The 20,766-nt window shown below is 33.8% G+C and overlaps 3 pseudogenes across 2 annotated transcripts; 1 reads left to right on the top strand and 2 right to left on the bottom strand.

Moving 5' to 3' along the window:
• Positions 1-2,400: 2,400 nt before the first annotated feature.
• On the bottom strand, positions 2,401-5,739 carry LOC146924131 (uncharacterized; annotated as a pseudogene). The gene is made up of 2 exons (XR_015010043.1): positions 3,070-5,739; positions 2,401-2,937 (listed from the first exon to the last, which is right to left on the bottom strand). The product of XR_015010043.1 is annotated as an uncharacterized LOC146924131 (transcript).
• A 5,003-nt stretch (positions 5,740-10,742) lies between these two features.
• Positions 10,743-11,213, top strand: LOC146924130 (SKP1-like protein 1B pseudogene; annotated as a pseudogene).
• Positions 11,214-16,857: 5,644 nt separating this feature from the next.
• LOC146924129 (LRR receptor-like serine/threonine-protein kinase EFR) lies at positions 16,858-20,451 on the bottom strand (annotated as a pseudogene). The gene is made up of 2 exons (XR_015010044.1): positions 17,732-20,451; positions 16,858-17,399 (listed from the first exon to the last, which is right to left on the bottom strand). The product of XR_015010044.1 is annotated as an LRR receptor-like serine/threonine-protein kinase EFR (transcript).
• Between the last annotated feature and the right edge of the window lie 315 nt (positions 20,452-20,766).

Here is a 20,766-nt window from a genome sequence, read left to right as displayed (position 1 = left end):
AAAACGTATAACAGAAGGGGTAAAATTCCGAGTAAATAAGGGGGGCAAAATCCAGATTCAATTAAAATAGAGACGGTAAAATTCCGAGTTTTAAAATGGGGGGGGGGGGGGGGGGGTAAAAATCCAAATTCAATGAAAATGGGGGGGGGGGGGGGGGGGGGGGGGGGGGGTAAAACTGCATTTAAGCCAAAAAAATGTAACAAACACGATATGAATGCATGATCAGTTTTTTTCCTTTATACTTTAAAAAGTATAACAAATTAAATTGAGCATATATATACAATATATAAAGAAAATATAAAATTTTGGACTGAATTTTTCATTATCTCAATTACACCCTAAAACAACTTTTTCTATAATAATGATTGTTGTTGGTGTCATTAGAAAGATAAGAATTTAGATTATGTTTTTTTGTTATATTGTTGGTGTCATTTGAAGAGATAAACAAGGTTAGTTTGATTTTTGATATAATTTAAAAGCAATAATCATTTATATTTATACTTTTAATCAAAATCAAAATTTCATACAAAAACACCGTTAATAATTTTCAAACATTAGCGCAGTAAAAAGAGCGGAAAGACGAGCACTTGGGTGCCCGTCTTTTCGCTAGTGTATACATAATGTTGATTAATGATTTCCCACACAATTTCAATGACAATAATAATAATAAAAAAAATTAAGCTCTCACTGCATTTTGTCAACAAAAAAAGAGTTTAAGTTAGCCTATGAAAATAAACAAAAAACGCAACTTTTAGTCTCTAAACAAAAATAAATGAATCATAGTAGTCATTGAGTTACCTTTTTTTAAGACGAATGCCAGATACATTGAGGTTTTTTCAACAAAAATATTTGGTGACAATTTGATCCCCAAATTTTTAAAAAATTTCTAGATCAGAAAATTCAATTTTCATCCACTTTCATTTCTCCTTTCCTCTTTCTCAATTAAATGATCAAAATCACAAATACTTTTGTCTATAAACAATGATGAATAAGTGATGTCATTAGCTTATTTATTTTGAGAAGTAAAATAGTTTTTTCTTACTTGTAAAGGACTTAAAATGATAAAAAAATATGTTTTTAAAATTATCTTGAAGTACACTCAAAAGGATATATTTCTTGAACAAAAGATAGCATGCTATCCCTTGCATAACTAACATCATTTCCAAACTACAAGCACAAATTTCTTATCCCATACTACATGTATATAGGAATTGTAGTAAAAAATAACTCAATTAGAAACACACGTGAGTAATAGCTTCTAGGAAGGGATCTTCTGTTTAATTTCAAGCAACTTAACTATACATCTTTTGTGAGCATTCTCTGAAGAGGAAATTCTTCAGAACATGCAACTCCTATTTTAGCAAACATCACTAGACACTATTCTGCTTGACTTGGAAAATTTAGCTACACACGGAGTTTATTTCTTAAAAAAATAAAATAAAAAAAGCCCAAAACGTAATTTATTTTCTTTATTTGTAATTTGTGTATTTTAGAGACTGGTTAAAGTTGGAAGTCTACATCAACCTATACTAACACTTCGAATGAATAAATGTTGTTATATACACGTTTCACGTAATTAAGGATAATGCAATGTGGATTAACATTACCCTTAACATAATTCAATAAATCTCCAATCCTAATAAATCAAAAGACTTCACTACAAGAAGATTTACTTTGAGTGGCAATCGCTTCTACTATCAGGGTGACCTACGATTTTTAACTGTTAGTAAAAGTTCTCCAGACCTTCACTACATGTTTTCGACTTCTATCTACGGCCATCGCAGTAGGCAAAAATCGCATAAATATAATAAATTATTTGAGCTGTTCCTACAGTTTTGTATGTCACTAAACATATAATTATTATTAAATCACAGGATTGAGCCAGGGAAAACAAAAGGAGGACATGAAGGACGAAACTTTTGAGTAAAAGGAGTTATTTGAAAACTTATGAAATATTTTGTATTAGTATAAATATAATTAAGCAAGTAACAACATAAATACTGCTGTAAATATAACTAAGAGGGAATAGCAACTGTGAATCAATGAGTAAACGAATCAGATGTGTGCTTTCAAAGGAGGAATGTGCTTACTAATATTGCAAGAAAGTTAGTTTTATAGTGGTAAATGACAAAGAAGACTCAAATTTAATCAAAATCCTCACATCAATAGAAGACTTGAACATGACTTCATAGCAGGGGTGAGTGAGTAGTAGAACAAAGAAATTTATGCAGATGTGTAACCATACGAGAAGCATATAAAATTGTTTACATACCTGCGAGTGAGTTATCTAAAATTGTTTGAATAGATTTCTGCCCAAGTATAGCTATTATGACAAACGTGCAAGACATCAAAATAACTTTAGAAACTAAAACCAAAATTACTTCATATTAACTAACAATATTTCCAAACAATACCATGCATTCAATACACTGACTACATATACAAATTATTATTCCAATACATAGAAATTATAATTCGAAGTAACGCAACAACAACAACAAAACACACTTCGTGGATACAAGTCTATTCCAGCACTCTTGTGTTAAACACAATTATTTTCTTATCCCAGTAGTAATAGCTTCTAGCAATGTAACTTCTGTTTTATTTCAAGCAACTTCACTATAACATCTTTTATCGCCATTCGATGAGCAGGAAACTCTTCAGAACATGCAACTCCGATTCTAGCAAACATCACCAAACACTTTCTGATCTTGTTTTCCACAATCCCCGTCTCATCTTCAGCAAATGGCAAAAGTAATTGTGAATCTACTATCTCAAGGATTCCTTCTGGAATGTTCATTTTGCAGAATTCATGTAGACTTACACTCTCAGAAAAGTTGTTATTTGTTGGTCTCTTTCCGGTGAACATCTCTAGTAGAAGAATCCCAAAGCTGTAGATATCTCCCTGTGCTGATACTGGAACACCTTCTCCGTACTCTTCTCAAACAACAACAACAACAACAACTATTTAGGAAAAATATAATGAAGGAGTATACGATATATATCAAATTTTAACACATCGGTCATAAAACATTGAGTTTCATATCTGATATAAGTTTAGAGCTTTACCAGGAGGAATATATCCTATAGTTCCTTTAATTGTAGAAGAAATAACTTGATCTTTACTTGAAAGCTCTGTGGTTCCAAGAATGAGCCTAGCCAAGCCGAAGTCTCCCAAGTGGGCTACAAAGTCATCGTCAAGAAGAACGTTGCTCGGCTTAAGATCACAGTGAACTACGGCTTGCTCTGTATCATTGTGAAGATAATCAAGCGCATGAGCTACATCAAGAGCAATGTCTAACCTTTGTGTGAGGTTGAGATTATGATTTTCAGACCCTTCATTATCATGCAAAAACATTTCTAGACTCCCATTAGGCATGAACTCAAAACAATAGCCTTGAAATCTTCACCATTATAATCAACACTTGAACAACACGTTAGGATTTTGACAAGATTACGGTGCCTCATCTTTCCTAAAGCATTGCATTCCGCAATGAAACTCTTTGCTGCTCCACGTGTTTCAAGATTCAACACCTTTACAACAATAGGTCTTTCAAAGTTTGGAAGAGATCCTTCGTAAACAGAGCCATAGCTTCCTGTACCTACCAAATTGGATGAAGAAAATCCATTGGTTGCTTCATGTAGCTCTCCATAAGTAACCCTCAATTTCTCATTTCGTAAAGATGGTGAAGAGGGTAACATTTTGGGCTTTCTCGTGAGAAAATGCACAATTATAAAAGCTATGAAAGAGATCAAAACTCCTCCAATTACAATGATGAGGATAAGTTTCTTTTTGAAAGATATTTTGTTTTTCTTGGAAGGAACCCTAAAGCATGCAGGAAGCTTTAATTGAGGTATCCCTCCACAAAGGTTCTTATTTCCAATTATTGAAATTGCTTTCACATTGCTAAAGACACCTCCTATGGGAATCTCACCATATAGGTTGTTAAAAGACAAGTCCAACGTATGCAAAAATGTTAGATTTTCTAGTTCAAAGGGAATTGTGCTTGACAAAGTGTTGTTAGAAATGTCTAAAATTTCCAAGGATCTTAAAGAGCCCAAGAACAAAGGTATCCTTCCATGCAAGAAATTACTCCCCAACCCAAGTTCTGTCAATGCTAAGCAAGAAGCGAGATCCTTAGGAATTTCCCCAGATAACTTATTTGAGCTCAGATACAATACTGAAAGATGCTTTAAGTTACCAATCTGTAAAGGAATTGGACCGGTCAAGGAGTTGTTGGTCAAGAAAATATTTATCAAACCATCTACATAGCTAAATATTTGACTAGGTATATCACCACTCAATTTGTTATTAGTTATACTTATAGTCTGCAAGTGGGTACAATATCTAAAGGTGGATGGAATGTTTCCTTGCAATGAATTGACAGACATGTCTAGTTCAGCCAAGAGAGTAAGATTTCCAATAACAGTAGGAATGTTACCAGATAATTGATTTTCTTCCAAATCCAGGAATACTAGATTCTTAAGCTTTCCAATAGAATTTGGAATTGTTCCCTCAAGGAAATTGTATCCAATGGTTAAGAATGTTAAACCTGTTAGCTGTCCAATTCTTTCAGGTATCACTCCATATATTTGATTACCATGCATACCAAGAGAATTGAGATCGATGGAAAAATTTCCTATGACATCAGACAACTCCCCACTAAGTTTATTAAAATGAAAATAGAGTGCTGACAATTGAGTGCAGTTGGTCAATGAGGAAACAAAGTCCAAATCGCGAGCTCCGCCACTTCCGAAATTATTAGAACCAATATTAAACCATTCAAGTTTATTTAATCGACCCAAAGTTAGTGGTACTGGCCCATTAAAATCATTAAAAGCTATATCAAAATCTATCAATTCGGTGAGGTTGGATATGGAAGACGGAAAAGTTCCGCTGATTTGGTTCCCTCCCACATAGATTTTTTTAAGATTCGGAAAAACAAGATTCAAATTTGGTGGAAGACTACCAAATAACCTGTTTCCCGCAACATCAAAATACAGAATATTTGATAGATTATAAAGAGAGCAAGGGATTTCACCTGACAGATTATTTAAACTTAGACTTAGACTTTTTAAACTTGACAACCTACCCAAAGAATAAGGTATGCTTCCGTCCAAGTGATTTTCTTCAAGTAATAGAAATTGAAGTGACGAAGCATTTCCCACGGAAGATGGAATAGTACCAACTAGATTATTGCCACCTAGATGCAAGTTAGTAAGTTGCATCATTGTTCCAAACCATGTCGGAACTCTTCCCATGAGTTTATTGTACCCTAAAAAAATTGTCTTGATATTCGTACAGTTAGTCAGCTCTTTTGGAATCTCTCCATGAAGATGGTTTCGGGATAAGTGAAGAAATTGCAATCGCTTCAAACGACCAACTTGTTTTGGAATTTCACCATGCAAGTCGATGTTTGAAAGGTTGAGCATTCTGAGAAATGTTAGATTTCCCAAGGATGGTCCAAGAGTACCACCCAATGTTTGATTTTCCAAATGCAAGGCAGAGACTCTCATGTGACGACGACCACATGTAACACCCTGCCATTCACAGAAATGTAGAGACTCATTCCATGACGGCAAAGAATCTGGTACTCCATTTGTAAGCTTTTCCTTCAAAGCAAGCAAAGCCAACTTATCAGTCTTTGAATTTAAAGAAAGTGCAATTGTTGCCAATGGCATGAAATACGCCAACATTTGGCTAGCAAAGCAGAGAAGAAACATCATAATAAATTTCATTTTGCTATTGGGAATATGTATTATTATGTGTAACTAAAGAATGCCTTCTGGTGCATATATGGAGCTTTGAGATTTGATCAGATATATAAAGAGAAGTATCTGCAAGAGTTAAGTGCTTTATGGTTGCATTAGTTTATTATGATAAAGGACATGATCTGTTAAGGAATTCAAATTATACAAATGGGATATATTTTATTCCAAACGTGGCAAGAATTATCACTCCAAACATTAAATTCCACAAATGCAGAAAGCACAACATAATATCGACAGTGGAAAATTGAGAAAAAGAGTTGATGGTAGAAAGGAAATGGAGAATATTATATGGACAACCAAACACTGCTTTACACTTTTAGATAGAAAGAAATAGAATGAGTGATGTGACAGAAATAGAGATAAAGAAAAAAATGGTGTTGAATAAATTGTGGAAAAATGGAGGTGTTCAATATGTATCATATTATCTTTTAAAAAAAATAAAAATAGGTATCATATTATCTAACCCAGCCTATACTCAGGATAAATCTAATTTTTCTTTTCATAGGTTATCCACTTTGTGACTCAACTGTATTGGTTAAGGCATCTCCTGTCTTTTATATTTTTTTAGTGCTTTGATAAAAAAATATAAACTATCCATTATTTTATTTTTGACAAAAATAAACGATATTCATTCATTTAAATTGATAGAGTACATCGATACAATACAAATTCAAAGTCGCTAAAAACAAAAAGAATGAATCTGCGAACAAAATCACAACATTCATGTTAATAGCAAAAAATGACAGTGTATCTATGCCTACAAATATGACTATATTCAAGTCTCCAAAATATTGATGTCCCCATATCTGCAACGCTGATGACGCCAAAGTCATTGATTGACTGAATCCGCACTTGTTCAAAGCTAATCTTTCAACTTGAATCAAATAAACACAGCACTAAGATAAGAAATAAAAAAATACACCGAATAAAGACGAGAAATCAAAACAAACAGAGTCGTGCAAAGACAACGAAATCAAAAACGAATTAAAATAATAAAAATGTGTGGAAATCACTTATTTAACTAAAAAAAAGAGAAAAACATATTGAAGAGGTGATTTTGGATCAAAATTGACCATACATCATCCCTCTTTGATTGATTAAAAAAAAAAAAGTGGTGAGTGCAAGAGTATAAGAAGGAGAAGATAGAGTGTGTGGTTGGCTAAACTATCCATTATTTTAAGTTAGTTCTTTAGTGTTTCTAAATAACCCCATAAAAAAATTTATAAAAAAATCCATAATAACAGAATATTGCTTGAGTATTTTTTTTAGTGGTCGGAGTTTGAACCCCAGACATTGCAAATATTATGCATTGTCTCTACCAATTGAGATAAGTTTGCTTAAGTATAATATAATATAACATTTTTACCAAAAAAAAAAAGAAAAGAAAATAATATAATATCTCATATAAATCAACAAAACATCCACGAACACTTGGACAAATAGTGTTAAAAATTTCATGAATGGGAGATTTGTCCCATTTTAGTCTTACTCAAAACTAATTTTAAAAAGGAAACTAGGCCAAATATCACTTTTGGTCCTTTTAGTTTGACAGAATTCACAAGTTAGTTCTTTAAATTTCGAAAGTTTCAATTAGGTCCTTTTAGTTTGACAGAATTTCCAAGTTAGTCCTTTAAGTTTCAAAAGTTTCAAATAGGTCCTTTTAGTTGATAAAATATTTCATTGTTACCCCTGTTGTCAGTCTCCGTTTAACTGATGCTGATGTAGTTGTTAAGTTGTTGACTTAGATCAGAATGTTGCCTTTTAAAAGCTCGAGGGTGTCTAAACACTACGTTTAATGATCACAAATGATCATTTATAGTGCTAGAAAGACAACTATTTACAACAACAAATGTCTTTCTAGCACTATTAAACGACATTTATAGTGCTAGAATGGTCATTTTTGACGATTAAACGTAAAGTTTTGACACTCTGGAGTTTTTAAAATGCAGCATTTTGATCCAAGTCAGCAACTTAACGGCTACATCAACATCAATTAATTATTAACTGACAGCAGGGGTAACGGTGAAATAATTTATCAACTAAAAGGACCTATTTGAAGCTTTTGAAACTTAAAGGACTAACTTGGGAATTCGGTCAAACTAAAAGGACCTAATTAAAACTTTCGAAACTTAAAGGACTAACTTAAGACTTCTGTCAAACTGAAAGGACCAAACGTGGTATTTAGCCAGAAGCTATTATTGCAAGTTTAATAAAACCGGGAACAAAAGCAAACAACATATTGGTCTAAACGGCAAACAACTTGGACCCCTTAAACATGTTGTTAGAGGTAATCTTATTTAAGGTGTGTCAAACATTAAATAAGAATATTTATTTTAATTAGAATTTGAACATTGACTCATTGTGTTGTAGGATAAACTGAATGAGTAATAATTAATGATAAAAATCTTTTTTATTTAAAGAATGTGCATTTCCAAGACATTACTAATTAAAAACAAGGGTTAAATATTTTTTTTATTCCCTTTAAATATATCATATTTAGTTTTTAGCACCTTAAAAATTTCCTTCAGACAATGATCCTTTAAATATTTCCTATTAGCATTTTTTATCATTGTTTTTAAGTCAACTCATGTGTACCATTCATAATTTTGAATGATCTCTCCCAAAAAAATTTGAATTTTAACAAAAAAAAATGAATTAAACAGATTTCTATAATGTACTAGACATGATTGAAAACAAAAATCAAAATTTTAAGAGATACACATGAGTTGAATTAAACGCAGGGATAATTATTTGAAGGATCATTAGTCGAAGAAAATTTCTGGAGGTGCTAAAAATAAAATATATATTTAGATGGTGCAAAAACTTATTTTACCCTAAAAACTATCATGATTATGTTGGATGACAACTTTATTTTAAAAAAATAATCAATTTTTCTCTTTGTACAACAATAATTAGTCTTTTAATCCTCTCAAAAATTAATTACAAATATCTTTTTTTTTTTTATTTGGCAAATAACTTCATCTTAAAATGAGCTAATTTTCAAACATGCTTGAGCTTCAATGAGTTTTTATTTTGAAAACTTATGAATCGATTAGTCAAGTCAATCCAAAATTTATAGTCTTTGATTTACTTACTACTTTCCCCGTAGTTTCTATGCATTAGACCTCACGATTAAGGATATATTTTTCTATCCAAACGCGTGCGTAGTTCCCCACCAAAAGTAGATTCCACTCATGAGACAATCCAAAATCCATAATCACACAATAGAGAAGTCTAGTTTTCATACATGCATCAATGAGTTTTTCTTTTGAAGACCTATTACTCTATTATTTCATACACAATAGAGAATAGAGATTACCATATTATTGCAATTTCAACAACGAAATATGTTTTTTTTCTATCCAAACTTGTAATTTTAATCAAAATAAAAATTTCATAAAAACATATCGTTCATAATTTACACAATTAGCGCAATAATGTATACTCACGTGTCTGTCTTTTCGCTAGTTTTAATAAAATATCGAGACACTATCATTTATATCTCAACATATGCAAGGTATCATCAAAGTTGAATCTAATTACATAAAAAAGAGTGTTTTGCAAGTCTTAAGAAAATATAGAAACAAAAAAGTTAATGCATATTTTTTAGAATTTTCTAACCAATTTCCCTGCAAGTTCCTTGCAACAGCTGTCATCATCAAATTAGCATTCGAGAGGAAATTATGCATTATTGCAAAGCGTTGATTTATAAGTATGGACATACATCTGGTCACTAGTATTACTTAACCTTTGGGCAAAAAAGCCTATTAATATGGAGTTAGACCTGAAAAAAAAAATGTTCATAAGTTGTTTTGCTAAAAAATGTAACACACGTTCTATCGAATGATTAGTCTTAGGAGGAATAAAATATGTTCATAAGTTGTAGGATCTATTGCCTAAAAAAAGATTTATTAATTCAGAAAGCCAAAAGAATAAATCACAGTTAATTATTTTTTTTTTTGAAGAACACAATTAATTGTTTATGTAAAAAGAATCACAGTTCTTTTCTAAGATTATAAATGATATCTGATTTTATTTTAATTTTATTATATTTCATTAATTAGTCTATTAATGTATTAATTTTAATTTTATTTTAGTATATTTGTTGGATTTAATTTATATTATATGTGGAATAAAAAGATACTTGACAAGCAAAGGTCACCCTGAAGAGTTCTGACGGCGAGGCCTTTGATCAAATTGACAAGGCAGTGGTGTTGGAATCGGAATCGCAAAGTCACAAGCATATAATTGAGGATGATTGTATCCACGATAATGGAATCTGTTCTGGACCGGTTAAACGCTTAGGTCCAATTACTTAGGTCCAATACAAATACAATCTAAATTCTACATTTGGCAACATTACTCGCAACACACCCCTCCTCGCGGGGTGCTCAGAGCAACAGTGATCCCAAAAAAAAAAAAATTAAGGGAGTAGTTATTTTATCATTAGAATGAGATGTATAAATTCAATTTACTCACTCTATTTTCAAACTAAGAAAAATAAATTTAAGGTTTAGGACTTTTTACCTTTTGAATAGCGGAAGCAAAAAAATCATGTCATCGACGAGAAAGGTCACCCTGAAGAGTTCTGACGGCGAGACCTTTGAAATTGACAAGGCACTGGTGTTGGAATCGGAATCGCAAACTCTCAAGCATATAATTGAGGATGATTGTATCCACGATAATGGAATGTGTTTTGGATCGGTCAAACGCTTAGACCCAATTACTTAGGCCCAATACAAACACAATCCAAATTCTACATTTGACAACATTACTCGCAACACACCCCCTCCCCGGGAGGGGGTTCTCGGAGCAACAGTGATCCCAAAAAAAAAAAAATTAAGGATGTAGTTATTTCATTATTAGAATAAGATGTATAAATTCAGTTTACTCACTCAATTTTCAAACTCAGAAAAATAAATTTAAGGTTTAGGACTTTTTACCTTTTGAATAGAGGAAGAAAGAAAATCATGTCATCGACGAGAAAGGTCACCCTGAAGAGTTCTGACGGCGAGGCCTTTGAAGTTGACAAGGCAGTAGCGTTGGAATCGGAAACGCTCAAGCATATAATTGAGGATGATTGTATCCACGATAATGGAATCCCTCTTCTACAGGTAACTAGCAACATCTTGGCGAAGGTTGTTGAGTATTGTAAAAAGCATGTTGAGGCCGGGAGTTCCGAAGAAAAACCCTTACATGATGATCTTAAGGCTTGGGACACTGAATTCATCAAGGTTGATCAGGCTACGCTCCTCGATCTCATCTTGGCTGCAAACTATTTGAACATCAAGAGCTTGTTGGATCTTACATGTCAGACTCTAGGAGAAATGATGACGAAAACGACACCAGATGAGATTCTCAAGACTTTCAATAGTGTAAATGATTATAGTCCAGAGGAAGAAGAGGAAGCTGGTCAGGAAAATCAATGGGCATGCGAATGATTATAGAATGAATCGAATAATCTAGTCTCTAGTGTCTTAATAATTGAAACCAAATTGGCACATTATACTTTGGAGACTATCTATTATATCTAGATAGTTTAAAGATAGGTAAGAGACCAGTGCTTTAAGGATTCATTACAATCTCAGACAAGAATTTGTCATGTGAGTTATGTTATGTTATGCTTCGTTTTATATATGAAAAAACAGGAATGTTGATTTGGTGGCAGAATTTACTTTGAGTATGAATTATTTTTGTGATATATTTTTTCTCAAATGTTGTTGGTTATTTGATGAAATATAGTGGTTATAACAAGAATGAACAGAGAGAAAATATGAATGCAAAAGGCTTATATTTTATTTAGCAGGAAATACTGTCTACTTATACAGCCATAAGGAAAGCAGAAAGGCAGAAACGTAGGCTACTAATTAACATAACTGATGCCTAAATAAAAGGAAATCAAATCAGCCACTTAATCTTTATTGCCTAGAATTTAGGAGAATTAAAAACTGACTGTGCTGCTTCATGGGTCATTCATTAAACACTCCTCCTTGACATTGGAGCTGCATATTCCAAGCCTTTTTCTTATGAACTCAAATCTGGCTTTAGGAAGTGCCTTTGTTAAGATGTCTATGCATTCTGATGTTCCGTTCTACAATAGACAAGTTTAACTTCTCCATCCTTCTGAACTTCTCTTAGATAGAAAAACTTGATCTTGAAGTGTTTGGTTCTACCATGGAACACTGGATCATTAGCAATTGAAATTGCAGCTTGGTTGTCCACAAATATCTTAGTGCTTTCTGTTTGAATCATGTGCAAGTATGTCATGAGCTTTCTAATACAAATAGCTTGGTTCACGGCAGCAGCAGCAGCGATATATTCTGCCTCTGCTAACACCATGAAAAAAATTCTAGAACCCATTGTAAAACAATAACCTGAGGTGCTTCTCATATCATCAACACATCCTGCCCAATCACTGTCAGAATAACCAAGAAGGCTGGAACTTTTAACTTGACTGAACCTTATTCTGTAATCAAGTGTGCCCTTAACATACCTCAGAATCCGTTTTGCAGCTTGAAAGTGAATTTCACTAGCACAATGCATGTACCTTGACAGTAAACTTATAACATACATAATATCAGGCCTGGTTGCTGTTAAATACATCAAACAACCTATTATGCTTCTGTACAACATTTCATCAACCCTTTCAGCTTCATCTTCTTTGGAAAACTTCTCTTTTTGATTCATCGGAGTTGCAGTTGGTTTACATTCTTCCATATTGAACTTCTTTAGAACTTCTTTTGCATATTTTTGTTGGCACACAAATATCTCATTTTGCTTCTGTTGCACTTCCATTCCAAGGAAAAATGTCATTTTTCCAAGGTCTGTCATCTCAAAAGCACCTTTCATTTCTTCTTTGAACTTGTAAATAAGCTCCTTATCACTTCCTGTAACGAACAAATCATCAACATAGAGTGATACAACAAGTATTTCACTCTCAACCTTTTTGACATACAAGGTAAATTCACTTGGACTTTTTACAAAGCCTAAGTTCATCAAGTGTGTATCAATTCTACTGTACCATGATCTCGGTGCTTGTTTTAGCCCATATAAAGCTTTATTCAGTCTATATACCTTCTCCTCCTGTCCTTGAACAACAAAACCCTCTGGTTGTTCGACAAATATTTCTTCCTACAAGTATCCATTCAAAAAAGCGAATTTGACATCCATTTGATGTATGACCCAGCTGTTTTGTGCAGCTAGTGCTAGCAACAACCTTATGGTATCCAATCTAGCTACTGGAGCAAATGTTTCAGAGAAATCAACTCCAAAGATTTGGGCATATCCCTTAACAACAAGTCTTGCCTTATACTTGTTTACAGAACCATCAGGATTAAGCTTGGTCCTATAAACCCATTTGACTCCAATAGCTTTCTTATGATTAGGCTTGTCCACCAATTTCCATGTCTGATTTTTTTCAATCATATTGAGCTCCTCCTTCATTGCATCTATCCATTTTTTATCAGCTACAACTTCTTCATATCCAGCAGGCTCCATGATCGTAAGTCATGTGATTTGTACAACCACTATCAATAAGCCAGCTTTCTGTGGAATGATTTGAAGCAAAACATGACGCAGTAAACAATTACTCATCCTGTGATTCATCCTCAGCAACCTTGACCTCTTCTTGCTGCTGTTGAGATTTGCATATCCTTTCAATGTGCCCTAACTGACCACACTTACGACACTTTACATCTGGTCTCCACCAACACCTTTTTTCTGGATGATTTTTTTTTTTTTTTTGCAATGAGGGCAGGGTGGATATGACTGACTGCTAGTGCTTTGATTGTTGTTGCTGCTGCGGCTTTTCCCATTTTTGTTGATTTGCAGCTTGGCTTGATATGCACCTTCCATAGACCCCTCTTGTCTCATAAGCCTTCTTTGCTCTTGTGCCTTTAATGCATGTAACACTTCTGTAAGAGTGATGTTGCACAAATCTTTTGTGTTCTCCAAGGTGGCTATAGATGCTTCATATCTTTCAGATAATGTCACGAGAATTTTTTCTACAATTCTTGAGTCCAAAAACTCAGCATCAAGCAATTTAACCTTATTGGCAATGTTGAGTAATTTATCAGAGTACTCTTTGATTGTCTCAGATTCTTTCATTCTCTGCATCTCAAATTCTCTTTTTAAGTTTATAACCTGCATGCTTCATATCCTTTGGTCTCCTGCATATTCTTCTTTCAGATAATCCCAAATTTCTTTTGCCGTTTTGAGAGTCATGACTCTGGTTAAGACGGTTTTTGAGACACCGGAAAATAGACATGCTTTTGCTTTTGACTTCTTGGTTTTTTTTCTCTTTGTGATTTTTAATCTGAGCCATGGTGGGATTGTCTGGAATCGGAGGAACATCATAATCTTCTTCCACAGCTTCCCAAAGATCTAAAGCATCTAAGTAGGCTTCCATCCTCACAGCCCATAGATCATAACTTTCAGTTTCACCATCAAAAATAGGAAGAGCAACATGTGAAAAACTTGTTTCAGCATTCATCTCACAGATCCCGTAAGAAAAATGCTCTGATACCAATTTGTTGGTTATTTGATGAAATATAGTGGTTATAACAAGAATGAACAGAGAGAAAATATGAATGCAAAAGGCTTATATTTTATTTAGCAGGAAATACCGTCTACTTATACAGCCATAAGGAAAGCAGAAAGGCAGAAACGTAGGCTACTAATTAACATAACTGATGCCTAAATAAAAGGAAATCAAATCAGCCACTTAATCTTTATTGCCTAGAATTTAGGAGAATTAAAAACTGACTGTGCTGCTTCAGGGTCATTCATTAAACAAATGTCATCCTATCCTATGCGCAGACCCCTTAGTGGATAAGCAAACAAACATAAATTTGTTATCTCAAAATCTACCTTACAATTTCATCTTAGGGAACCAAATTTTTGTAAGAGATGTTATATCCGGAAAGATAGCATTACCTCAAGATTCAAGCAAGACCTTTGAACAAACATTAATTTTCCATAATTTAGTTGTGTAGATAATTGTATGAACAACCAAGTTTGTCATTTCTGTTAGGATTAAGCTTGAAGGTTCAAACTTGAAATCTCTTGAAAGTCATCTAAACTCTTGGGTCGTTCTTAATTACTTTAAATTTGTTACCTATTTCCAATACTCCATCATAGTTCATACAATTAAACATTGGTAGAAGAACATTATTGACTATTATAGATATTACAGTCTGTTTTTGGTCTTAATTTGATTCTGTCTTCACTCCTTAATGTTAATTTTTTTTCCCGCCACTCATTGGAAGCGCTTCTATCGTATGGTCTTGATGTCAAAGTTTTATCATCAGCTAATAGTACAATTGTTTTGCTTTTTGGATTTCATGAGGATGAATGGTATCATTCTGTCACACTTGAGCCAAACACATCCTTCCATAAACTATGTTATGCCCATTCGTTGAGCAGGAAATTCTACTGAACATGCTACTCCGATCCTAGCAAAGGACACCAAACTTTCCTTGTTGTTGTTTTCCATACCCCATGTTTGTTCTCTGGCTATGGCATGAGCAATTGTGTTTCTACTATCTCAGTGATTTTGTCTGGAATTCCCTTCTTACCGAATTCACATAGGCTTAAACCCTCACCAAACGTGATATCAGTTGGTCCTTTTCCGGTTTGCATCTCCAACAAAAGAATTCCATAGTTGTAGACATCTCCTTCTGCTGATACAAGGGCCACCTAATCCATACTCTGTTCCAAATTCCAACAACATTTATTTAGGAAAAAATTAGAAAAGGAATATATCTCAACCACAATTGTATATTGGTTAAGTGCATGTTTGGTATTACTGTGAAATGAATTTATCGAAATGACTCTGAGCCAATGTGATTTTTCAAAAGTTATAGAGTGTATCTTTTGCAAATTCACCTTGGCTCACCATGATTTTGGAAACCTACCGTATTACCAAATAAGTGCTAAAAACAAATATTTTTAGTATCGTGAATCTCGAGATATACTAGCTTATGAAATTCATTGGAAAAACTTTGAATTAGAACATTACTTACTATGCTAGCTACTGTATATGATCCTATCTGATGTAAATGACAAGATAACCTTTTTTGTTATTGCCCCAAGAAGGAACCTAGCTAATCCAAAATCTCCTAAGTAGGCAACCATTTCCTCACATTGATCGGCTTAATATCACAATGAACTACAGCTTGCTTGGAATTGTTGTGAAGATAATCCAATGCGCGAGCTACATCGAGAGCAATACTTAACCTTTGTGTAAGGCTGCTATATGGATTTCTCAAGTCAATTTGTTTACTGTTGTGTAACAAACATTTTAGACTCCTCATAGGCATGAACTCAAAAACAATAGCCTTGAAAACTTCATCACTACAATCAACACTTGAACAGAAGGATAAGGGCTTGAGAAGATTTTGATGCTTCATCTTTTCATGAAGCAAGGCTTCATATGCCTCACGAGTTTCAAGTTTCAACACTTTACTCTAATAGGTCCTTCAAATTGGAGAAGGGATCCTTTGTATTTAGAACCAATGCTTCATATGCCTACCAAATTTGAGGAAGAAAATCTGTTCGTTCCTTCATAAGAGATGCTAACCCCCCACCCCAATTACATTGAAGAAACAAATTTAAAAATCCTTTGTGTCTCATTGAAGGTGATCTAGAGCATGCAACTACTTCACACTATCAAAGTGCTAATACAGTTGAATCCACAAAAATATACACCTAATTAATGCATCTAATACCATTTGAGTTCTTATTTTCCCCTGCTTGATGTTAGCGTATTCTTGAAAGCATCAAAGACTAACACAATGCTACATGATAACATTAAGAACTCAGACTAATCTGAAGAAAAACTCTAGCTCAATACAAGCCACTGAAGTAAAACCACTAGAGTGAAATTTCTAGAATTTGAATTATTCTTTCCTAGAATTTTTATAGCTATTATGACAAGGTGTCGATTTTGGTTTTGGCTGAATTTTATAATTAGGCAAACGTGCAAGACATCAAATTAACTTTAGAAACTAAAACCGAAACTAGAAAACTGTTACCATGCATTTAATACAACCGACTATAGAATTACTTGCATATTAGCTTGCAATGTTTCCAAACAATACCATGTATTTAATGCAACTGACTACACATATACAATTATTATCCCAATACATAGAAATGGTAATTCAAATCATGCAACAACACTAACAACAAAAACACACTTGATCGATGGCAACAGACTAGTCAAGCTTTCTTGTGAACAACATTATTTTCTTATCACAGTAGCAACAGTTCCTAGCATGGAAACTTTGATTTGATTTCATTCAACTTAACTATAACATCTTTTATCAACATTCGATGAGTAGTGACCTCTTCAGAACATGCGACTCCAATTGCAGCAAACATCACCAAACAATTCCTAATCTTGTTTTCCACAATCCCTGTCTGATCTTCAACAAATGGCAAAAGCAAATGTGAATCTACCATCTCGAGGATTCCTTCTGGAATTTTCATCTTACAGAATGCATGTAGACTTAGACTTTCAGAAAACATCTTATATGTTGGTCTCTTTCCAGTGAGCATTTCTAATAGAAGAATCCCGAAGCTGTAGATATCGCCATGAGGTGATACATGGCCACCCGTTCCATACTCTTCTCAAACAACAACATCCGCAATTTAGGAAAAATTGAACAAATTGAGTGTGTGTGTTTGTGTATGTACCAAATTCTAACACATTGATCATAGATAAAGCAATTTAAGTGTAATTAAATTGAATTTGAATTTTGTAAAATAGTCGAGGCTAAAAAAATTGAGTGTCAAGGCTATAACATTGTATACGACACTTTTGTGATTCATATCTAATATAAATCACAACAAACGATTTACCAGGTGAAATTAAAACATGGGATATAAAGCAATTTACCAGGTGAAATTATCTTGCCTAAAAAACAATAAATCATAATTACTAGATGGAAGAACTTACCATGAGGAACATATCCTATAGTTCCCTTAATTGTGGAGGTATTAACTTGATCTTTACTTGAATGCTCTGTGCCTCCATGAATTAGCCTAGCTAAGCCAAAGTCTCCCAAGTGGGCTACCATGTCATCATCAAGAAGAACATTGCTTGGTTTAACATCACAGTGAACTACAACATGTTCTGTCTCATTGTGAAGGTAATCAAGTGCATAAGCTACATCAAGAGCAATGTCAACCCTTTGTGTGAGGCTGAGATTATGAATTCCAGACCCTTTGTTATCGTGCAGAAGCTTTTCTAGGCTCCCCTTGGGCATGAACTCAAAAACAATAGCCTTGAAATCTTCACCATTATAATCAACACTTGAACAACAAGTTAGGATCTTAACAAGATTCCGGTGCTTCAACTTTCCCAAAGCTTTGCATTCAGCTGTGAAACTATTTGTAACTCCACGTGTTTCAAGATTCAACACCTTTACAACAATAGGTCTTTCAAAGTTGGGAAGAGATCCTTTGTAAACAGAGCCAAAGCTTCCTGTTCCTACCAAATTGGATGAAGAAAATCCATTGGTTGCTTCATGTAGCTCTCCATAGGTAACCCTCAAGCTCCCATTTATCAAAGATGGTGAAGAAGGTAACCTTTTGGACTTTCTCGTCAGCAAGTGGACAATTATAAAAGCTATGAAAGAGATCGAACCCAAACCAATTACACTGATAAAGATGAGTTTCTTTTTGAGTGATCTTTTGTGTTTCTTGGCGGGAACCTTAAGACATGGAGGAAGTTTCAATTGAGGTATTCCTCCACAAAGGTTCTTGTTTCCAGTTAGTGAATTGCTGAGACGTTGCTAAAGACACCTCTTCTGGGAACCTCACCATATAGATTGTTAAAAGACAAGTCTAAAGTATTCAAAAAATGCAAGATTTCCTAGTTCAAAGGGGATTATGCCTGAGAAATTATTGACAGAAAGGTCTAAGACTTCGATGGATCTTAATAACGAGCCCAAGAACAAAGGTATACTTCCATGAAAGAAGTTACTCCCCAACCCAAGTCTTGTCAATGTGAAGCAAGAAGCCAGTTCCTTAGGAATTTCACCAGACAACTTATGGAAGCTTAGAAACAATTCTGAAAGATGCTTCAAGTTACCAAAATCTGAAGGAATGGGACCGGTGAAGGAGTTGTTGTCCAAGTAAAGAAATATTAAACCATCTAGATATCCAAATGTTTGATTGGGCATATCACCACTCAATTTGTTATCATACAAACTTAACAACTGCAATAGGATGCAATTTCTTATGGTAGATGGAATGCTACCTTCCAATTTATTGCTATATAGAGATAGGCTAGACAACATAGTAAGATTGCCAATGACTACAGGAATGTAACCGAAGAATTTGTTTTCATCCAGGCCCAATATTCCTAGATTCTTAAGTTTTCCAATTGAATCTGGAATTGTTCCCTCAAATAAATTGTTTGAAATGACTAAGATTGTTAAACCGATTAGTTGTGCAATTGTTTCAGGTATCATTCCATATATTTGATTAGACTCCATATGAAGCATACGAAGATGAGTGGAAAAGTTTCCTATAAGTTCCGGAAAAACACCACCAAAATTATTGCCAAAAAGATAGATCATTGACAATTGAGTACAGTTTGTTAAGGATGAAAGAAAATGCAAATCGTGAGCTCCTCCACTCCCAAAATTATTTCCTCCAACATTAAACAATTCAAGTTTATTTAATCGACCCAAAGAATTAGGTATTGACCCATTAAAATTATTATATGGTATCTCAAACCATTGCAATTCCGTGAGGTTGAATAAGGAAGACGGAAATGTTCCGCTTATGTGGTTATTTCCTATCAAGAATTTTTCAATATTGGGAAAAGCAAGATTTATATTTGATGGAATACTCCCAAATAAATTGTTTTCTCCAATATCAAAATCTTGAATATTTGATAGGTTGTAAAGAGAATGAGGGATTTCACCTGACAAATTATTTGAACTCAGAGACAGAAATATCAAACCTGACAACCTACCCAAAGAATAAGGTATGCTTCCTTCTAAGTGATTTTCTAAAACATCTAATATTTTGAGTGATGAAACATTTCCTAGGGAAGATGGAATAGTACCAACTAAATTATTTGACTCGAAAATTAATTTAGTAAGCTGCATCATTGATCCAAACCATGTGGGAATTCTTCCAATGAAAAGTGGATTGAGTGCAAAATCAATTACCTTGATATTTGTGCAGTTGCTGAGCTCTAGATGGTTACCTCTTAAGTTAAGAACTTGCAATCCCTTCAAACGACCAACTTGTTTTGGAATTTCACCATACAAGTCAACATTTTTAAGTTTAAGTATTCTGAGAAATGTTAGATTTCCCAATGATGGTCCAAGAGTACCACCCCAACTGGTTTGATTTTCCAAATGCAAGACAGAGACTCTCTTGTGGCGACGACCACATGTAATCCCCTGCCATTCACAGAAATGTAGGGACTCATTCCATGATGGCAAAGAATCTGGTTTACCATTTGTAAGCTTTTCCTTCAAAGCAAGCAAAGCATGCTTATCAGTCTCTAAACTCAAAGCATGAGCAACAGTAGCTGATGACATGTAATAAAACACGAACATTTGGATAGCAAAGCAGAGAAGTAATGTCATAAAAATTCTCATTTTTGCTATTTGGAATATGTGATACGGATAACCAAATTATAGTTCTGGTGCATATGCTGGTTTGATATATGATATGCTGGTTTGATATATATATATATATATATATATATATATATATATATATATATATATATATATATATTTTTACTACAAAATATTATCCACCAACCGCTTCCACCGATTTTCCATATAGTTTGCAGTGTTGCTCCTGCAACAATAATTAACAGTCAGTAGAGTTATCAAACTTGGCAGGTTACATGTATCATCCTTTGAAAACACTGTAGCGTTAATTCACCAAAGCCTGTACTACGGTGTATGTCTCACACAGAACAACATAGTCATTCTATTTTTCTGCTATCAAAGGCAAGTG

The sequence above is a fragment of the Medicago sativa genome, chromosome 5 (genome assembly GCF_051527215.1).
Source record: "Medicago sativa cultivar Bolivia chromosome 5, Bolivia_mono, whole genome shotgun sequence".
NCBI classification, from domain to species: domain Eukaryota; kingdom Viridiplantae; phylum Streptophyta; class Magnoliopsida; order Fabales; family Fabaceae; genus Medicago; species Medicago sativa.
Note: the sequence above shows the minus strand (reverse complement) of the source record. Positions and strands in the feature narration are given on the sequence as shown.